Here is a 23,539-nt window from a genome sequence, read left to right on the forward strand (position 1 = left end):
CATTTCTGAAGTTTATTTAGAACAATGGAAGAGACTTTTACATATACGTACATATAATTATTTTAAGACATTGTGTTGTTATACTTTGCAACTATATTTTAAAATTTATTTGTACTCAGCTAAGTTTTTTTTTTTAAATTTCAAACTTTTCATTTATGTTTTAGGACTATATATTTAAAATCTTAGAAGGCAAAAGTTTTAGGTGATAAATGCTGGAATTTATTGGTAGTTCTATTTCTACTAATTCTTTATCAATACAACTGTTGTACTGATATTGTAGGTTAACTGTCACACAGTTCCATCACAATTTAAATCTTTCCTCTGAACCTAACTTTAGTTAGTCATCAATAAACCATTAGGCAATCAGTGTCTTCTTGGGAAACTAAACAGAGTTACAATTTAGGATTCAGCTGGAAAATATATTTATTGAACATATACTACGTTCAGTGGCATTATTTTAGGTCTTATGAAGAATTCGGAAAAAAGTTAGAAGAAGCGTACTATCCAGCGAGAGAGGGGTTTATCAATAACCAAGTTGTAAAGCAGAATGTGCTAAATGTTCTCATGAAGTTGAATACATGATGACATTAAGAAAATAATTATTTCATTTTGCTTTCTGTATTTCCTTTGTCTTTGTAGGCTTTCCTTTTTCCATGTAATGATCTCCTTCTGTCTCAGACCTCTCTCTGTATCTCCATACTTGAGAATGAAGAAGAGAGACAGAGACAGACAGACAAAGACAGAGAGGGCAATGTGAAGCCAAATAAATATTTTTAAAAACAGATATACATATGTGTGTGTGTTGTTGTTGTTGTTTTTGTTCTGGAGGAAATCACAGATGATTCCTACTATATGTTGCTTTTTTCTCTCTTGTGCCACTAATGAATATATACTTTTCTTGATATTTTCAGTGTTTATGCTTACAGATGACCTTACTGTCAATATCTCTGTCAAGTACATTTCCTCAACACCTGTTATAAAATGCTACAGGCTTCCATGCACATGTGATACCATATTGGAATGATCCAGTTCATTTGACAAAATGCAAATAGGTAGGATACATGTTGCCTAACATATTTAAGCAGCATTATATTTTGATCAAGGGAGACTTTGGGAAGATTTTGGATGGCATAACATATAAAGATTCTTTCAGCATGTTTATTATTGAAACCAATAGACCAAAGAGATGCTATTGAAAAACATGCCTTTCTTGGTTAAAGATGTTGCTGAGACATATGATAAAAGATGTGTAATTAAATTAGAGTTTTCACATAGCCATAGCATATAAATCCATATCCATATATCTATAAATATAAGTGGATAGACATATTATTTTTTAAAACATATGGATTTTTAGTTCACTCTAAATATTTTTGGAAGAGTTTTTGATTCATAAGTTTCCATAAAGAAATTAAAATGAGAAAACGGAAGATATCTTGTTGGAATTTTCATCCTTGAAGCATTTCCTATATACAGAAAAGCCATGAAGTATTTAAAACCACTAGCATGGGACTGGTAGAATTTCTGTCAGTCATTAATTTCTTACACTGTTAGTGTGGAACAGAACAGAGTCTAGAACAGAAAGAAATTTTAAGATTAATTAAATCACCTCATCCACTCAATAAAATATTCTATGTGCCTGCTACATACAGTGTCTTTGTGTTTGGCCCTGTGGATGGATGGATAGATTGATTGATCTGAGAGGAAAAGAGTTGGGGAAGGGCCAGAGGGAGAGGGAGAAAGAAAATCTTAATCAGGTTCCACATTCAGTGAGGAATCCAACCTGGGGCTCCATTTCATGGCCCTGAGATCATGACATGAGCCGAAATTAAGGATTTGATGCTTAATCAACTAACCACCCAGGCATCCTTGGTCTTGTGGGTTTATAACTGAGTAAGACTTACTTCCTATCTTCGAAGAATTTTTGTTTCACACAAACACACACGCATATACACCATCTAGCAAAGATTTTCTCCCAGTTTGTTCATAAGGTGATGACCAACCAGAATGAGGACTAGTTATTTAGGGAATAAAAAGCAAAACAAAACAAAACAGAACAAAACAAAACAATGATACTTCCAAAAGTTTTTTTTTTTTCTTTCCCTTTGGAACTGTACTATAGTCCCTCTGTTCACTGTTTTGCTTTTCACTGTCTCAGTTGTGTTCAACTGTGGTCTGAAAGCAGATGAACCTCCATCTGACATGTCATCACATGTCAATAGTAGCCTAATGCTATGTCACAATGCCTATGTCTCTCACCTCACTTCACCTCATCATGTGGGTATTTTCTCATCTCACATCATCATAGGAAGAGGGGTGAGTACAATACAATAAGATACTATGAGAGACAGAGACCACATTCACATAACTTCTATTTCAGTATATTGTTATGATTGTTATATTTTATTACTAGTTACAGTCATTAATCTCTTACTGTGCCCGATTTATAAGTTAAACTTTATCATAGGTATGTATGTATGGGAAAAACATAGTATATCTATGGATATGGCACTATATGTGGTTTCAGGCATCCACAGGAGGTCTTGGAACATACCCCTAGAAGATAAGAGGGTGTTAGTGTAACTACATATCCCTTTTTCTTAACAGTAGGGGAGCCAAGGACATAGGTGACAGGCTCAGGTGCATAGATACAGGTGCAGAGAGCCTTTCCCAGGGCCAGGCACTAAGAATCTGAATGACAGATATATGAATGCCTATTTTGTTGCAAGTCACTAGCCTAAGTACTTAGCACAGTATTACTCTCAGATAGACACAGCTGTTAAAGATCACCATCCTTAATAAAGACAATAGGACAAATACATGTTTCACCATAAATATTACATCTTCCATAGTGTAAAGCTATGATTCTTTTGCTTCTGTAGAGAACAATACTACATGTATACCATTATGGTAGAGTATTTGCTTTGAATGTGACTAGATTTATTTTATTTTATTCATCATCCTGGAATAACTTGGCTTTTACTATATGTTGCTAAAACTTATGTGTCTGTAGTATGTTACTTTTCAATGGTTATTGAAAAATAAAATTAAAATTCTACTGTATATAATTTTATAAACATTTTCATCCATACGACTTATTGCTTAAATTATAGGTTTCTGATATCAAGAACTTATTTTTTTTTTACTTGCAGAGGTCATTCAAGGAGATGTTAAATACATGTTTGTTTTCCCAATATTTTCTAACAAGTGTGTCTTCCCATCGAGTAATTATCAGAAAAAAGGAAAACTAGCATCTACCGGAAATCCATAGCTCCACTGTAATATGACATACTCCCTGAGCATGATTAGTCTTAGTTCTTTATTTAGACTTTGAGACTTCACAAAAATGCAGGCATGACTATAATACATATCAAATAACACATTGAGTAGAAAGGAACACAAATAATATTGGCTTCATAAGCTGCACTGCTATCGTTGTTTATACACAGGGCTTAGATATGATTAGGTGGCACGGGATGATGCAAATGGCCTAACAAATCTCTATTAATTGGGAAAGATTTCTCAAAGGATGTAGATTTTAAATTCCTCTCTGACAGAGTTGAGTAAGGCTGTTGGAGGAGAAATTTTTCCAGGTGTTAGCTTGTTTCCATAAAGGAGCAAGAAACAAAAATGAGGTATTTGGGAGGGGAAATGCACTTTGGGAGTTTATGGGGAGACCCTGAAGCGTATAGCCAAGATTACTACATATGAGCTACAGCCACCGATAGATTTGGTTAGGGTTTGGGAAACCACAGGGATGCTATTGGCAATTATTAAGGGGAGCAATTGGTGATGGTAGGCCCAATGAGATAACAATAAAAAGAATCAGTTCTGCGGCAACGATCATGTTGGTGACTGTAATGCATACACACACATTATATGGGTCTCGGTTAATAAAATTCTCCCACTCTTTTTTTGCTTTTAATTTTCACAAAATCCAGTATTTAAGGCAATTATTAAGACCTTTTAAAAAAACAGATACATATGGAACGGCTTATGTCAAAGATTCAGAAATATGTAATGGAGAAGGGAACTAAACCCAGATTTTCTAACATCTGATTCAAGCCTCTTTTGGAGAGAAAATAGCAATGCTTGCTGATCAAGCAGCTGGGTAAGATGACTTTTCTAAGGTTGGAGATTCATTTATTCCTGTATAATATAATTATCAACCAGAGAATGCGTTGCTGCCTGTTAGGCCTCTTAGCACTTCAAACTTGTCTATTTAGAAATCTGGTCAAAAGAAAACCAAGGGGTATCTTAATTATCTTCTGGAAGAAAAAATGAAGGCAAATATCACAGTTATATATATATATTTTTTTTCTTTTTTTTTACCTCATGGAGTTTTTTGCTTTTTAGGTGTTTGTGTGTGTGTGTGTGTGTGTTTCTTTTGCTTATTGGTATAAGAACTATTGCAAATGTGCCCATGGTATGAATTTTCACCAAGGAAAGCCTCCTAAACAGCATAATGACGACCTAATTGTGCTAAGCATTGACTCCAATGTAAAGTTTGCCTGAATGAAGACTAGAGAATCAGACTCAAGCTCTTGAGTACAGAGACTACAATTGGACATTTTAGCGTGTGAAAGGCAGGAAAATATTGATGGTTTCAGAGTCCTAAATATATCACCATTTCAAGTAAATTAATAAGGTGTGCCTTGAGTTGTAGTTAAAATATGGTCACTTGAGACTCTCCATATGTAGCTTCACTGGGTGTAAGGGAGGAGAAATTGTCATTAAAAATATGCTAACCAACAGTTCCTACCCAGAACTCTTTGACTTCTATTTTTAGTTCATGATTTTATCATCAGAATAACTGATAACTGTGCTTTTAGACCCATCCATTCAAGAGAATGATGTTCTTACTGATTAGGATGGTTGCATAGAGGAGATTTGTTGTTGTCTATTCTGAGTGTGAGCGATGCCAGCCTTGAAATATTTGGTGTAGCGAGAACAGTACATGGTTTATGGGCTCACTCTAATGGTATGCAGTTCCATCCCTCATTTTCCATTGATAGTTAAACCATTAAAGAAACAGTTCACAAGTACCAAATTAAAAGAAGTCGACTTGAATCCACAGCGCATATAAACCATTCTGATTTCCAACTACAATCCGTTCAAATGGCTAAGAATCAGATTTAATTTGATGATTGGTAAAGGAAGTGCATATCTGGGGCTATCTCCCACAACGTAGACCTTTAGTTCAGTAAATATCATCTGCACGTTTTGGCAGACACTGTCTGCAATGATGCCCAAATGAGAAAAATCCCCCTACTCAGTCATACATTTACTAAATGATATTAGATCAGATAAAGGGTTCTTAACGTGAATTCACCTCGAGAAGTCTAAAATTAGACTGACTTTTTTGTGCCAAGAAGTAGAAAATGAACTAATTATTCAGCATGGAATGACCAAAAATATTGCAAACGCATTTCTTGCAATTCCAGAATGTAATAGGGTGTATTGTTCATTATAAAAGATCATTGTTCTGACTAACTTTTCCAAACTTGTATAAGTTTGAGGATATTTGTGTTCACAGTAACAGCCCTCTGTTGTCCACCATGAGTTTAATTCTATGTTACTCTTCTGGAACTTTGTCTTTTTTTTTTTTTTTTTCATCATGAAGTAATCAGTTAATAATTTTTATTTCAGCTCATTAGATCCCAAACCCGATGTTTCGCTGATTATAGAAGCAATATTCAGGAGAAATAGCAGACAGGGAAATAGAATTCAATCAGGACAAAAGACAATTGAAAAAATAAAATGCTACAAATGATAGGATTTTTAAAAATTCTGGAATATCCAGCTCATTGATATTGTTTAAGGATATTTCTGTAGTGACTCAGAGATGCTTGCATGTCCTTATTCACAAAGCTGTTTATTTCATACTAAATTATGAACTACAGATGATTTTTCAAGTTTTTTTTTCCACCTAGACATTTAGCAAAACCTGGTCACAAATAAGCTTTGGAGAAGATGATTTTTCTTATTGGTGATTTAGATTGGATCTGAGGAAACAAAGGGTAATTTATAACTTTAATTTTCTAAAAGCATGTGAATTGAATATGCTAGGATTCAATAATGCTACTGTGATGCTTAACTCCAGCTGTATCTGTCTTTGTGAATGGTGATTAAAAAAGGCAAATTTGCTTACATCTTTCCTTGCTGACACTGAGGTCATTGCTTTATGGGTTTGCTTTCATTTGCTCATCCATAGTAATTTCTATTTTTGGCTACTCTTGCAAAAAATCAGATGCCCTGGATCAAAATAGATATTCTCATGGTGCATTTGTAACACCAGGCAAAAGCTATAGTATACAGGAAAAAAAAAAAAAAAAGAAGAAGAGGAAGAGGAATATGGCTGGTTTCATCATAAAACATAACCAATAACATTATGATATTTAACACGGAGAAAACATTCCACACACTGCTCTTTGTTACCACATAAAAATACCTTTATAATAATGGTCATTCCTTGACATGAAGTCTTTATAAAAGAAATAATTTATTGCCTTACCTGTAACTGAAATAATGACTAAATCATTAAAAAAAAAAAAATCTAGTGGCTCCTTCAGAGTAAATCTTCCACAACTTGCTACAGTGCTAATCGTAAGCATGTTATACAGTAAGTTAGCCTGAAGCGAAGTTAAGCAGGCAGATTAGGACTGTAATATAGTATCAGGACTCATAAATCAAGCGTGCTTGCAGATTTCCTTTCACTTACTGCTCCTTCTTACAGTTCAGACAAGTCATAATTACACATCAGTAGGCATTGTGAACAGAGGAATGAGCTACAACATAACGCACAATAAACCCTGTCATATAAAAGCAAACTGGATAAAATAACAGAAGCAATACTCCATTTTACAACATCACACTAAAGAATTACACCGTGCCATTGTGTATTATTCTGATCAATCATGAATACATCCACAATTGACAGCTCAGTGGGCAAAAATTTACCATTGAAGAATAGTTTCCAGTTTTATTATTTTCTTGTTTGATTATACACATTAAGTACAAGACTATGTGTGATTCTGAAAAGCCACAGGTACATAATATAACACTGCCCTGCACACATTGCAATTAAATAAATTCTGCTAATGCTCTTTTAAAGCTCTCTTTTATTAGACATGCTTAAAATAATTCATACCGGATGAACTGTAAGTGGCTCTTTATTCATGTTTTATTAGTATTATAATTTTGAGTAATTATTCAGGTGTTCTTGTTACCTTAGACCAAAGAGATGTTGACTCTGAAGTCTTTTCTGTTATTTTCAGGCTTAGATGATATTACCACTAAGCTCAAAGGACCCTCCTTTATCACTAGGTTTGAGCCGAACATTGAAAATGGGATTTAATGAAACATGAGCAAATATTGGTTGTTTCAATTCCAATAAAACATTTAAAAGAACTAATAAATGTAAGGTAATTGTTGAATGCTAATCTAAAATTGCTACTACCGGTCTTATTTTATAGTTGGAACTCAGCAGGTGTTGGGGGGATATATTTTTCACATTACTCATCAAATATAGTTTTGAGAGGCACCAAGGTGTAAAAACCTACTTCACACTAGTAAGAATTTAATTATGGTTAATATATTAATGATATCAGAAATATAGAGAGAATCATTTTAGAGCCAGAGAGTCAATTATATGCCTGGAATTTCCTTCCAGGTTTTACTGGGTACACATTTTAACTATTATTTATGTGCACATAAAGGAGATCCTATTGAAAAATGAGGAGTTCGAATAACTACTTTTACTTTAATTACTTATTATTTTGATTTCTTTTCTCCATAGGATACTGTTTTATGGTTATTGGGATTTAAAGAGAAACAAAGGAATGGATGAGAGAATTGAAGGCAGTTGCGTGTGATTTAAGCATATTTTCTGCAAATGCCAGTGACCTTGGAATCAAAAGGCCTGAGTTGAGGTTTGAGTTGACCTAGACTCCGCTTATACTTCAGGGACAGAGCCATATTTTTGATATTTATCCACAAAATCTAATACTGTGTTTGGGGCATCGTTTTCATCTTATCCGGAAAAAATTCCCTATATCCCTCTGTTACCAGAAGTGTTCTGTGCTAACCTCTAACATAGCAATTAACTTGTTGCATTATAATTGTCTGTTTACTTGTCTTTTTTTGAGGTCAGAACAGTCTTATTTAACATTCTATGTCTATGATTAAAGGGTAGAGCTGGTTGGCATAGAGTTGAAGCTCGAATATTTGTAGAGTCTTGGCTCAATAATAATGATATTAACAATATTTATCAATGTGTAGAATGAGCCAGGAACTCTGTGACACATGCTTTACAAACTAGATCTCATTTAATCTTCAGAAAAATTGGATACATATTTTACTACTATCATTCCAATTTTGTGTATATGGAAACTGCCCAAAGTCACACAGCTACTAAATGAGGACCTAGGATCCTAACTCAGCACTCCAACTCCAGAGGCCCTCCTCATAACCATGCCTCTCACTCCCTATCATCTTGGTCAGTCCCTTAATCTTTCATAATCTTAGTAAATTTAATTTCCCCTTCCATAAAGAGGTTCTGATCAAAATTCTTGAGATCAAAGTTTGATTCTGAGTTAAGCCTTATGCTGGTCTGCATGAAACCCCAAAGGAGTCTGTACTAAGAACATGTCAACATAGGGACTTGATGTGGACAGATTTGCATCAGCATCTCCTAGGATTTGCTTGCATCTTTCCTTCTTGACACTGATAATATTGGTTTATGGGTTTACTTTCATTTACTAATCATATAGTATTTGTTCTATTCTTTGTTTTTTCTTGTTTGTTTTGTTCAGAACTTCTGAAAGTCATAGGTAGCCTTCCAAAAGGCAAATGAAGTATTTCTCTGGTACAGAGGAATGGGTGCTCTTTGAGTTCCATAGTTGAAGGCTGCAGTGTTTTTTTTTTTTTTTTTGATTAGGCCATTATTACATTATTGGCTTGCTTTATTGAGAATATGAACACGATGGTGCCTTTCCTACCCCAAATAATGTTTAATTGAAATTGGATCAACTAGTCCATTTGGGCTCCATCTGTCAATTAAGTGGGAATAAGAGTAAGAAATTGGTAGCCTGGCACTGTGCCCAAATTAAAACACTTGGTTGATCAAGTATTTAACACCCTATCTCTTGGTTTGTTATTGTTGAAATGTGGCCTTAAGGGAATGAGGGAATTCTCTGAAAGCACAAAGCAGACCTAGATTCAAGAGAGGCGGAAGACTAAATAATTCCAAGCAGAAATTTTTAAGTGTGTGCAATTAGAATGTCTTCTAGTCCTAACATTTCATCTAGCAATTTTCACCTCTTTCCTATTGTGAAGTTTTTCTGTCAGCTGCTAGTAACTATCCCCATATTTATGGTAACTTTGTTATATGCATTTTTTTTCTTTGATTAGTTGTATAACTGAAATTAACAAAAGGTGACAGAAAATGAGGATACAAGGAGGGACAAAAAGATCTTATTAGGTTTTATAATCTACAAACTTGGAAAACAACACCTAAGTAATGAAGAAACTTCCATCTCTCCTCATGCACATACCTACAGTTAATTTATTAGAAATTACACTTAATACCAAGATCAACAGCTTAAGTCCTGAGCTGTTTGACTCTTATCTATTAAGGTGTGGATCAAGTCAACAATATATTAATTAGTTAGTTAAAATTGACAACAGATCAGACATTCTTAATAAGGAAACAGAGAAGGTGATGAAGATCTAAATAATCTCAAATGCCGAAAGTGAGTAAAAAGGGATTAGCAGCTTTGTCAAGCTGAGAGGTGGCAGGCTGTAATTTTGTCTTTAACTTGAAATGTTGCTAACATCAGGAAGAATTAGTATAAAAAGTCTTATATGAGACATCTGTTAACTTGGTCAGCCAAATTAGAGAACAAAAATTCTTTAAAATTTCTAAATAGTCATCACTTTTCAATGGGCATCCATGTGGACAGCAAAACTGTATGAAGCACAAATAGGGTTGAACTTCAACTATATCAAAAAGACATTTGGGCCATAGAAAATATCTGCTGGAATATATAGATACTGAAATAATGAGTAATTCATAGTTGATTTGCAGTTTGAAGATTATATAAGTATATGCAGCCGTAGGGTTAAAAAGGCTTTTTCTTCTTCATTTATTTTCTTAGAAACTGTTATTATCCAGCTTTTTTTAACTAGCATCTATGCAAATTTCTCATGCTTTTTAAATGTTGCACCAAAGAATTCTTTCTTTCTTCTTTCTTTCTTTCTTTCTTTCTTTCTTTCTTTCTTTCTTTCTTTCTTTCTTTCTTTCTTTCTCTTTCTTTCTTTCTTTTCTTTCTTTCTTTCTCTTTCTTTCTTTCTTTCTTTCTTTCTTTCTTTCTTTCTTTCTTTCTTTTTTTCTTTCTTTCTTTCTTTCTTTCTTTCTTTCTTTCTTTCTTTTTTTTTTTTTTTTGATTGTCAGCAGATAAGTATCTTGTAAGAATGGTTCTGTTTTTCTGAGTTGGTTTGTGTAGAGCTCTAACTCCATTTCCTGTAGAAGTCTTTCAGGAATGGGGAAAGTAGTGCATCATATGAAAGAAGTTGTTTTCTCCTCTTTGAAGTTTAACCCTTTCTTTTTCGTACCTCCTCTCTCCTTTGTAGCTGGATCTTGAGGACACAAAAACATAGGATAATAGCTTTGGTATGAAAATTTGGTGTGTAAGGAATTACTTGGTATGTAGTCAGAATATTTAGTAGGCATTTGAGTTTATATTCATCTCAAGCTACATCCAATTTTTAGTTATGTAAACATCTGTAGGTGTAGAAGGGTGAAATTAGATCTCTGAAACTTAGAATCTCAATTTTAGGAGAAACACTTGAAAGTCAGACATATATAGATGATAGTTAAAACCATGAGCCTTAATGAGACCTTCAAGGAAGCGAGTATAGGTCCTAACGGGTATAGATACTATGATCAAGTCCTATGGTATCCAGAATTCTGAGGTTGAGGAGAAGAGAAGAAAACCAAGAGTCTCAGAATAAGGAAGCACTAAAGTAGGAGGAAAATGAAGAGACTGTGAGATCTTGGAAGCCACCAAGAGAGGAATGAGCTTCTAGATCAAGCATGATAGAAACTGAGAACTTGGCATTAGACACAGCAAAGTGGAGATGACAAATGACCTTCACAAAGTAGTGTGTATGGTGCTTCTAATAAAACACCTTATTCAAGTGGGTTTCAGAGAGAATGGGAGTAGAGCAATTGGTGGCAGCAAATGTCAACAACGCTTACAAGAAAATTTCCTGTAAAGGGGAGCAAGGTAGTAGCTTGAGTAGTAACCAGAAAAGGATGTAGTGTTTATAAAGAGATAAAGATGGAAAAATACAGCTTGTTTGTGTAACAGTGGAAACATATAGAGAGGGGAAAACTGATACCTGTAGTAGAGAATTGATGGTACAACATATTGAGGTGAGAGAGGATTGGGTCTAGTGTACAAATGGAGGGGTTGACTTCAGATAGAAACACCAGTTATATCTATAGCAATGCCTATGTCTATATCTATGTTGCTCTATGGTAGCTACATGTGACGTCTATCACACACACATTAGTAATGCAACCATGGAGTTCATTTGTTGGTAGGTGGGTAGATGTAGTATCTCAGAGTTTGTGATTTTTTTTTTAATTTTTTTTTTACCATTTCATGCTTTTTAATGGAGAGGGAAGCCTGGTAATGTGTTGAATGTAGGATTGGGGTAGCAGGTAGACTTTGAGGTAGAGAAAAGGCAGTTATCTAGCAAAGTGATATGAGAAAAGCACAGCACGTTTGTCTGACAACATTAGGGTTCTTGTTTATGAATCTAAGTCAAGAACAAGTAACAGTAGCAGGCTGTGCCTTCTGTCCAGCCATGGGCAGGCATAGAACAGAATTAAATTGCCCCACCATTGTGGTTTGCCAAAGTACAAAAGGCAGCAAGAAGGGCAAGGGAGTTAGGATTATAAGCAAGGGAATGATTGCACTGATTAACCTTGGAAATCAAGCTGGTAAGGACTGGGGCGATTTCTTGCAATATCTTCCCTAAGTCGTGTCCTTGGATGCTTTTGTGTCTTCCTCTCTATCCTCTCTGGTGCCACAAGTTATCCGTACTACCTAGTACAGAATGGTTCATTCCAAAAATAAAATAAAATAAAATAAAATAAAATAAAATAAAATAATTAAAAAAAAAGAAGAAGAATGGTTCATTCCTCCCTTTCCTTATTAGCCTTCACAAGCCACACATTGTCCTTAGGAGAAAGTATAACTGTCTCAGTGTGACATTAAACTCCAACCTCAGCTTGCACTTCACTTCCACATAACCTAGTCCATTCTCATTATTACCCAGTTATGGCATGTTATTTCAAGCAGAGTCGTTTGCCCATTGTCCTCTTTGCTGGAAATGCCATTTTCTCATGCTTTGAGCCCTCTTTATCCTGGAAAACCGAAAGAAAATTCACTGCTTTGAAAATTCACTGATTTCTCATTTTATTTCAAGGCACACAGATATTCTCCTTCTTTTATTCCCATTGCAACTGGTTAATATTTTTTAGGACACTCACTTTATTTTGTAACCAATTATTGACATGTCTAGATCCCTATCCGTGATCATTTTTACAGTTATGGAATGGATATTATTTATATTTTCCATTCCTATTACTCAAATAATTCCTAGCTTATAGTTATCAGTAGGAATTTTTTACAAATGAATACATGAACAAGCAAACTGAAATGGGAACATATGGTGGTGCCAAATGTCCTTATATCTTTGGTAGACAATGGAGGCATTTGAATTTAATATGGCAGATATAGGTCTTATTCCAAAAAAGGAATATGAAATATATATAGGTAAAAATATGGCAGTTCTGGTTTGGGAAGATTGTGCCATGATATATCAGAGGCAAAAGGGGAAGGATGTCAATTCTAGAAGAAACTAAAACAGACCTGAGAAGTTAGTGGAGAGCCAGGTCTCTGGCTTGGGAACTCAGCATTCTTGCAGCCATTACCACTATAAGTTGCTGTAATGCCCTCATTTATCAGGATTTTTGAAAGTTTCCCAAGTTGTTTTAGCATCCAGATACCTTACTGTTGAGCATGTGTGTGGCTGATTATCTGCTCACCTGGCAACATTCATCATCCCTGTTATGACAGTGTCTTCCATCAACTGCTCCTCAGCTTCCCTTCAGAAAAGTAGTGGTGAGGATTTCTTGTTCTACCTACAGTAGTTGGGGAATATGAGTAAGGCCATGGATATGGATGTCTTTGAAAATGCTAGACAAGTGAGAAGCATTATTAATTGTCTGAAATGAGAAAAGAAAAACCCTGAAATACTAGTTCTGTTGTGAGAAATGAAACAGGTATGCACTGCCTTTACTTTGTTTATAAATGATTGCTAATTTAATGGGAAAAGTAAATATTTATAGCAAATCTTTTACTTTAGTCCAAAAATGCACACAGAAGAGAAATGAATAATTTTAAGCTTAAGATATTGAATAACTATGGAAAATCTGGTAATAGTACTAATGATCAGAATGTTCTCACTATGTCTTTTTTTTTTTTTTCTTTTTAATGGTACATGAAACAGTGAGCTAACAACATACTGAACTTTTCTCAAATAAGGCAGAGTTTAGGCTTTGAAAGAAATTAGGTTACTCTCTAGAATAAAGTAATCTAAGTGAAATCTAAATCGGAAAGAAGCCAGGATAGGGAGGTGTAGAGAAAGTAAAAGTGTGTTTTCAAATGCTGGAGAATTGATAGGAAAAGAGGACAAGACAAATGAGCTGAGTTGCCCAAGCAAATTCATTCGGGGCTCTGGGCCTGCAAGGTTGAAAAAAAACCAGTCATCTGAAAAGCATCCTGTCCGTGTGTGTGGCTCCTGTCACAAGACCCATCATTAGGATGTTATGTGTGGTAATTGCAGGCTAAACTTTTGTGTGCTAGTTGAAAGAGCTGTGACCAACTATAGATTTGAACCTGTAGTCTGGCTGTTTGGGGACTTCTCACTATGGGTGACATGCATCTGAGTGAAGTCCTTGGTTATGTGTCTGGCATGTAGCATTTTCGAGCTAAAGTCTTTTGATTCATCTTTGATGTGGTATATATCTTGAAAGTAGTGAGAGGTAAAGCAGGAAAGAAGGAATGCTGCTTTCTTTTTTGGAACAAAACAAAACATTTAATATAGATAAGAAGAGACAAACATAAGTGAAATCTTTAAAGGGGTTGGTTCTCATTAGGAGATTATGTGTAGAGGGAGTCAATAAAAGAAAATATTTGAGTTTGAAGTCAAAGACACACGCCGCTTTTAAAATACATGTGTGAAAGCCTCAGAGGATTTGATATTATTTCGTGTAAGGGGCGGAGAACCTGTAAGCAGAGAGATTTAGATTACAAACACGTGGAACTTTTGCTAGACCCCAGGCTGTGACTCGGGGTCTAGCAAATGAGATTGCCTCCAAACAAAATTCACTGACTAGATGTCTGTGTGCCAGATAGGACCATAGCAATGGCACTTTTGTGAACTGCAGTGTCTCAAAAAATATTGAAATGATTACAAACATTTAAAAATTGGAAGATTTCACATTTAAAAAAATACTAATTTCTAGAGAAAAAATGTCTTACGAGCTGGCAAGGGTGAACACACATTTTTACTTGACAGCCAGTAAGTGGGTTTCATAGCAGCTGTGCTTTCAGCGAGATGTCCATTCTCTTGATCCCTGAGCTCTTCCTCACTCCCTGTTGGTCCTATACCAGGCTGACTTCGCTCATTTAAGTTCTCTAGCTGGCACCTATTGGCATAAGTCTGAAACTTCACCCTTAATGGAGTCCTGACCACCTTCACCAAAACTTGACTTTAAATCTCATGTTGCCACATTAAAACTTCTTTCATACAATATGAGTATGAAACTGTAGCTGCCTGAGATAAGAGCAAAATGTTAAAGTATCAATTGTAACTGGCTTCCCCTCTGCCTCCTGTCCATCCCCCACCGGAAGATTGACTTAATATTTTGATCATATCAGTAGAGTTATTCCTAAACGGAAAGCAGGATGTTAATCCAGATTATCTAATGTAAGACTATTTGTATTGACTAAAACGACTAAAACACAATCAAAGTTGAAATGAGATCAGCACTTGGCAGTAAGCAAAAGGATCATTTCGTCATAAGAAATGAGGAGCTATGAGAAATGGTGAGATGTAAACAAAGAAAACATCTTAGTAAAATAAAATTTTAAAAGCACCTATATCAAAATCGAGACAGAATAGTCTCAAACACATAGCACACATTTAAAAACTGCTACAATTCCATCTCTAAATAAAATAAGGCAGATTTTTAGAAATATAAAATGATCACATGTTATTTTTTTCCCATTTGAACCAGATTTCTTGGATTAAATTGCTATTTAAGTTGAATTTGATAAAGATAAAATCCATAAATGCATGCAGAATATATTCATAACAATATTGCACCTTGCGGAAAAAGTAGATGAAGTAGATAATATGATATTTTTTTATTGGACCAATAAATAAAAGGCAATTCTCAAGCCCCAAAGTCTCAAGTACATTTTCACTTTAAATGAACACACTCATGAAGCATTTTATTGCAACATTTTCTTGTGGGAATATATAGGTAAATGCCTGCAAGGATGTGAAAGTGCGTTGTAAACTGTAAAGCTCTATTTAAAAATTCCTCACGTTCCTGGCCTACAACTGGGCCCTGTTGTGACTTCTGTGTGCTGTGATTAACATCTATCTTACAGAATTAAAGTGAATTACAAGAGAAAGGGCAGTACCTATTTCATCACATGGGAGAAATAATTAAACCTATTGTATGACAAAATTGTGGAATTAGCAACAGTATTAATAAATATAATGATATGCTCATAATTGCAATTTGCATAATTGTTATAGTCATACTTTCAGTCATAGAATTGTATTTCTAGTAACTAACATTTCTTGAGTGCTAACTATGCATCAGTAAGTACCTCACATGTTTTAACTAATTTAATCCTCATTCAATCGTAGGAATTTGGAACTATTATTTGCATTTTAAAAAAGAGGGAACTGAGGCTAAGAGAAGTGAAGTAACTTCTTTGAGGTCATAGTGGCAGATTTCAACCTACCCAATCTGGCTCCATAGCCTGTGCTCGATGAGACAGAAAATCTCAGGGCAGGGGACTATGACCTACTATGATGAAAAATTTGTGTTCAGGCTCCTTCAAAGTGTGTGCCCTCGGCAAACTTTTTAACTTTTCTATGTCAGAGTTTATTCTTTATAGATAATAAAAGCAAGTCCATAGGTTTGCAATAAATACTAAGTTAATGTATAGAAGGCAGGTAGCAGTGGTTATAGATCTAGGTACTCTAGAATAGGGAGTCATCTATTGTTACTCTTATAGTTTATTAAAATTTTCACATGGTTGTTAATAACCACAGTAATTGGTTGGCACTTAGCATAAGGATTTGCAAATGAAAAGATCACTCACTTTTACAAAAAAAGTGGGGAGATGTTAGTGCCCTTCCTACTTATAAGATCTTGTTTTTGCTGCCAAAAGCAAAAAAAAGAAAAAAAGCTTATAATGCTGCCATAGAGTCACATAAAATACTGGCAAATGCATTTTTTTTTGGTAGTTGAACAAAATGTGGCTACTGGGCTTTCAGAACACAGTCCTTTAAAAGCTAATTCTCTATATAGTAAGACACTACTTTTAGAAAATTCACATTTTATTTGAATAATTGTTTTACAGTAATTTTCACAATTTTGAAACACTTACTGCAATTTAATTAATTTTCCCTAAAAACAAATTAGTAGACATTAATGATGAAATAAAACTTGCTCAATTGTATATGAAGGCACTGGCCTTGCAGATTTGTCCCATGTCGCAAAAGCTCGAGGCAGCAGAGTGTGAATGGCTGGGCTGGGTTTTGGGGGTAAAATTGATGACAGAAAGCCATGGAGAATAGGGGAACCTTCCCTATGTCCCTGTGCGGGTACAGAAATTGAGGGAAGGGTAGAAAGTGGGAGAGAGACAGACAGACAGAGACAGAGAGATGGAGAGAGAGGAGAAGTTAAGAAGAGGAATGCAGCTATAGTCAAAAGACCTCTCAAATTTATCATAATGGAAAACACCCACAGCTTTGCAAGGTGGGCCGTATGATTAAGGACAAAGGGAACACAGATCACACGAGTGAAAACTAAAGTTCCAAGGAATGGGCATGGAAGTCGCAGGAAAAGGCAGCAGAGGACAGATGTCTCAGACCAAGGCCCGCCCTGCTACCTGAGGACCCACTCAACATGTAGATGGAGGAATGGCCAAAAGGCGAGTTCGATGAGTTTAAACATAAATGAAGAGAAAACACTGACATGATTGAATTTACCTGAAACTGAGTAGGTTAAATCATTTCTTTATGGTGCATGAGATCCTAAAACTTAAATTCTTGACATATCTGATTATAAGTCCCTTGAAAATTACACCTGTCGTAGTGTCACTAGTAAATCTGAGTAAAGTGTGAAACAATTATGTCTAAAGATGATAGTTTTGTGCATGACACTTTATGATGTTTACTTGCAAAAAAAATTTTTCCTATATGTAAAGTAAGAAAACCAGAAACCCACTAATTTTACTTACCATAAATACATAACACACCTAGAGATAAAACTAATCAAAGATACAGGGCCCACCTGAAGAAAACCATGTGCTTTCATTGAGAAACTGAAAGTGAAAAAATGGAAGACGATCTTTGCTTTTGTATAGAAGGACCACAATACCAAAACTTCCTAATTTAGTGCAACTCCATTCAAATAATTTCTGTCCATCTGGGAAGATGTTCTAAATATTATTTGAAAAAATAATCATGTAATAAAAGCAATGCAATTCTGAAAATAAAAGATGAGTGGGGGAATCTCACTACAAGCAATTGAAATATACTAAATGATGACAATAGTTATCATAGTGAGGAATAGGCTCCGGAATATAAAAGAGGATGCCCACGTAATAAAGAACAAACTCGTGTGTGTGTGTGTGTGTGTGTGTGTGTAATATATGTATCACAGATGACAATATCATTTCAATTCAGTGGTATAAAAAGAGATTTAACAGATAGTGATCGATCAGATCATGAATATCTGGAAAAAAAATGGGATCCTTACTTTACTCTTGGCATCAGGGTTATTTCGAGATGGACATGAGAGATAAGTGTCAAAAAATAACACCTACAAGAAGCAACCAAAACAGTCTAGTTACTTCTGAATCTTAAGGTAAAAATTGTTTGTTAGTATGTCGCAAATTAATAGATCGGTATATTTGACCATATAAAATTTAGTTTTTTCTGATTACCAAAGCACAACACAAAACAAAATTCCCACCACAAAGTGAAAGGCAAGTGGCAAAATGGAATATTTATTGTACATTTAATATATTTTGGGTAATCTTTTTAAGGTATAAAGGAGTACTATAATCAAATAATGACAAAATGAATACAATAATAGAAAAGTAAGAGAAAACATATAAAAAAAGTTCAACTTTCTTATTAAGGAATATATTGGTTTGGGTTTATCAAATTAACAAATTTTAATGATAACATCTATTTTGGTTTTAGGAAGAGAAAGTTTACTTTAATACATTGCCAAGAGCAAAGTAAATTAATACAAACTTTCTGGAGGATAATGTAGTAATATATTTCATAAGGCAGAAAAGAACATAGTTAGTGACCCAGTAATTCCATTATTTTTAAGGAAATAATCAGACAGTTATATAAATGATTTTCATTACAATGTTGTTTATGGTAATAAAAGAAAACTTAGAAACAACCTAAATATCCAACAGTAGTGAAACAAATAATAGTAAAATTTGTAAAGTGGAATATTACTAAAAGTGCTATTGATCTTTTGACACAGAAATTTGAGTGTGTGTGTGTTATATTACTTGAAAAACAAATTTACCAAAATTATTTATGCACACACAGACACAAGGAATACATATAGACATACATATATATGTACTTACATGTACACATACATATTTCCAGATATAAGACATGTTTTAACCTCATAAAGACAAATAAATTAGCATATATATACACATACACAGTATGTATCTATATATTTGTACACAGCCTTTTATTGTCACATATATTCACATCATATATATTCACTTACCTGCATATATGCGCATATATTCTCTGACGATATAGACTAGAGTCAACCATGACTATGTAAGGGTGATAGGAATAATGATGACTTTTATATTTTTTTATGCTTATCTATATAGTTAAACTTTCCCATAATACACATATGGCTCTGTAATTAAATATATAATGCAAATAATTTGCCTATCATGAGCTACTAACTAACATCTTGGTTCTGTGACATATGTAATCAGTGCAATTCTGATTTGATTTTGTGCTTGGGTGAAAATAAAAGTTCATTCCTCATTTTAATCAACCCTTGCATTAATCTCTGGCAAGAGTTGTGTATGTTGGACTGTTCTGTCAGTGAGGATCGTGTGGAACGTAACTGGTTTCCCACGTTTGGCGTGTCCTTAAAGAACCACCTATTGATACTGGGCTGTGCTTCATTAGCCTTCTTCAGTAAGGTGAGATGTGCGACCGGGAGAGTTTAAGACTGCCACATGTCCCAGTAATGAAGGCCAGGACTATTTTTTTTCCTCCAAATTTACAATGAGTGGAGCTCTCTGGGTTTATCTTAAATTCTTGGTGAATATTCTCCATTAACGACGTACTATCTTTCTTTGACTGCAGTGCATGTCATCCTTGCCTAGTGGGAACCCTAATTTGCTCTAAATTGCCAAAGTGTTCATTATGGAATGCTTAGTAGCTAGAGTTTGTACATAATATTTGAAAATCAACCTTAATTTTTCTGCCTGAGACGAACACTTGGATTTCACAGTAAACATAATCAGAGATTTACAGAAACCTAGTGAACTCTGTTTATTATACTTGCCTGGAATAGCTACAGAAAAGGTCAGAGGTCCAATGTCTTCATGCAGAGACAGATCATGTTCTAGCTGGTTCCGAGGAGGAAAAAAACAGTAGGTGATGCTTTAATGAATGGCTTATCATGTGAAACACACTATGTGATAATAGCAGTGTTGGTAAGACAAGAAGGGAGGTTTTTTATCTTCTTCTTCTTTTTTTTTTTTTTGTAAGGGTTTAGCTAGTTTTACATTGCTTTAATGCTTGCATCTCAACAGTAGCAGACAAAATGGTTCACCACGACGCTATTAAATTCTTCAGAGTCCTAAGTAACTCTGATTTCTTAGACAAGACTGGGCTTTCCATTTTCCTTTTTATTATTTTATTTTATTTTATTTTATTTTATTTTATTTTATTTTATTTATTTTAATTATTTTATTTCATTTCATTTCATCAAAAGCTGACATTTTAGGAATTAAGTACCTGGGTTGTGACCCTTTTGATCTCTTAAATTTCTTACTCTTTTCTGTTTGAGTTGATTGTAAGTAAAGCAAACAGAAGAGAAGACTCCCTGAGGTCAAAGTTTTATTGTAAAAAGTAGTCTTATAGTACAAGAGAATTTGCTGGAATGACAGAAACCAAACCAATGAGAACCGTGATTTTAGCAAGTCCTCCCGACCCCAGTACACTCTCCTCTCATTCAGCCAGCAAAACAAGACTCAACTCAATGCCTGAAAGAAACTGTTGTGCACCAGTTCTTCTCAAACTTTAATGACCATATGAATAATGTAGAGACTCTGAATGAGTAGGCCTGTGATTCTGCATTTCTAACAAGCTCCCAGGATGGTAATGCAGCTGGTCAGCAGGTCATTCTTCATGTAGCAAGGTGTGGACCAGTGAACAAAAAATTAATAATTGGAAAGATAACTCCATAGAGTAATAGGTCAATAGTGAGAAAAAAGAAGCCTAGTAGAAGAAGAATTTAGGAAATGATAAAGGAAAAGGGATCTAGCCCATCATTGGTGTTGAGGAAATTCACTAGGTCTTTGATGCAATACCAAAGTCATAGCCAGGTATTCTGAAATATTTTGTGTAAAATTCAATACTATAAAACAAGTCAACGTAAAAAAACTATAAAAAAACAAACAAACTATAAAATAAGTATAAATTCAGAATAGGAAAGTTCATTTTAAGTATAAAACAGAGGGAGAACTCCAAAGGGAAAAATTTTGATATACTTACAATGTACATGTAAAATTTTTTTATATTAAACTAATTAAAAGGCAAATAATAATCTATGGATATATTTGTAAAGCATGACATTCTTAGTAAAAATTGATTTTGAAAAGCTTCTATTTTCTGGTTCAGTAATTATACTTATTTTAGGAAATATTGAGATATGCATAGAGATATTTTAATATAGAGATTAATTTCAAAAGTTATAGTGGTATGAAAGAATAGAAAATATAGAAATTAAACAGTCAGGAATGAGCTAAAAAAATCTAGGCTGTGAACTATTATAAAAATATTGAGTGATAGTTTTTTTTTTTTTAATTTTTTTTTTTATTTATTTATGATAGTTACAGAGAGAGAGAGAGAGGCAGAGACACAGGCAGAGGGAGAAGCAGGCTCCATGCACCGGGAGCCCGATGTGGGATTCGATCCCGGGTCTCCAGGATCACGCCCTGGGCCAAAGGCAGGCACCAAACTGCTGCGCCACCCAGGGATCCCTTGAGTGATAGTTTTCAAAAGAAGTTAATATTATAGGGAATTCTCATGGTTTATTTTTTAAATGTAGAATTGGCCAATTTTATTAAATAAATATATACATCTATGTATATAATTCATGTAATTATGCGTATGTGTGAATGGATAGGAGACATGCAAATATATAAAAATATATACATATGTATATATATATATATAAAACAGAAGAAAATATTAGAGAAAGACCAATTTTTAGCAAATACTTTGCTCCGGTAGGTGATGTTTATTTTATTCTTCATGTCTTTTTTATACTCAAATTTTCTGCAACAAAATGCATTTTTTTCACAATCACCAAAGGAACTATAGTATTTTTTTTCTTTGTTTCTTTCTTTTTTTAATAAAAGAAGACTGTAGGTTCAGGAGGAATGTGCATTTCATGCCATAACAATTTTAGTCCTGACAAAACCCAGATCAGAGAAGGCCCAGAGCATCCTGTGTCCCGGTAGCCTCTCTCCTGACCCCTAAATAATGCAGAAGTGACTCCAAGGGGAAAGACAGAGTACAGATTCTTCTTCGGTTTTTATTTGTCAGCTGTAAGCCATGATTAAGTATCTATGATCTATCTAGCACTCAGTTAATACATCTAATTTGTAGGAACTCTAATGACTTAGAATGACAAACTATGAATACTTAGATAACAAAAGCTTTTCTATTTTAGAGTTAAGGACACATTTCCACTTTGATATTTTTCTGTTTTGCCTATCTAAAAGTACAGTTGTGTCAAGGAAATAAATAGCTTTGATTTAAAGAGAACATAGCATGTAATGGCCACTGTGCCTATATTTTATCTAATGCTCATAAATCCTCTGTGAAATAGGTGCTTTTGCTCCCATTTTACAGATTCAGCAATTGAAACATTCGAAATCATAGAGGGAACGACTCAGTTTGTCTAGGGCTGTAGCCAATATTGTTTCCTTTATATTATATGACCTTTCTTTGGAATTTTTACTTAATAACTAAGGAGAAGAGGAGAAGCAAGAAAGAAACGATAAACCGTCCTATGCTATTGCATTTTATGGTTTTACAAGCAGGTGCTTGGGCTCTACAGCTCCCAAGGACAGTCTCTCTGACCTCTAATCCTAAAGGTCCTCTGTCTGAACCACGTGTACGCAAGCAGGCATTAACTGAGTTATTTCAGGTCTGTTTTCTGGCTGTCAGGGTCCCTAGGGAAAAATGCCCAATGTGTTTTGTGAGCATCGGTCATTTATTAAACTTCTCAGACGTGTTAGAGAACTAGTAAACAAACAGGAACAAATTGTAAGCAGGGACACAAATCTTACATGGCATCTTAATTATTTAAAAAGAGGTTAAGGAGGTCATGGAAAATGTTTCTTTAATGGGCCAATTTTTCTGCTTCAGATCGTAAGGAAACGTGTAGAGCAGGAGCTCAAGTAGCTTGAACGTATTCTTCTTACCTCCAAATGATTTTCTCTAAGCAGTAGTGAATTGTTTTTAGTTTTGTTTTAATGCCACCTAGTAAAAGAAGCAGCATTTATTATTTATTTTAATGTGATAAAAGTCACCCATGAAGAATGTCATGGGAAGAGTTGAAACAGATACAATGCAAGTCGCCTGTTACCTGAGGTGGGACAGTTTGCATCATTTCCTTCAGTGTACAGCCCGAACATTTGTGTGCCTCTTATTCTCGCCCTTGAATGCTGTGGCTAATCCTGGTTCTGACCACCTGCTTCAGCAGGAACATAGTCTGTTGGTCTCCGATGTTCTTAGAACATTCTGTGCTTTATTTCTAGTAGCAAAATCAAAACTCTATCTAAATCTGCAAACCTTCCTGCTGTTTTCATTGACCTATCACTAACTTCTCTGGATTCTGAAACCCTTCTAC

The 23,539-nt window shown here is 34.6% G+C and overlaps 1 long non-coding RNA gene across 2 annotated transcripts in view; it reads left to right on the forward strand.

The window, feature by feature from the left end:
• The first annotated feature begins 2,253 nt into the window (after positions 1–2,253).
• LOC144291820 (uncharacterized) overlaps positions 2,254–23,539 on the forward strand; it is a 42,192-nt gene continuing 20,906 nt past the window's right edge. For both annotated transcript variants that reach the window (XR_013359371.1, XR_013359372.1), the window contains exon 1: positions 2,254–2,316. This is a non-coding gene — a long non-coding RNA (uncharacterized LOC144291820). The remainder of the gene's footprint in view (positions 2,317–23,539) is intronic.

The sequence above is a fragment of the Canis aureus genome, chromosome 20 (assembly GCF_053574225.1).
Source record: "Canis aureus isolate CA01 chromosome 20, VMU_Caureus_v.1.0, whole genome shotgun sequence".
NCBI lineage: Eukaryota > Metazoa > Chordata > Mammalia > Carnivora > Canidae > Canis > Canis aureus.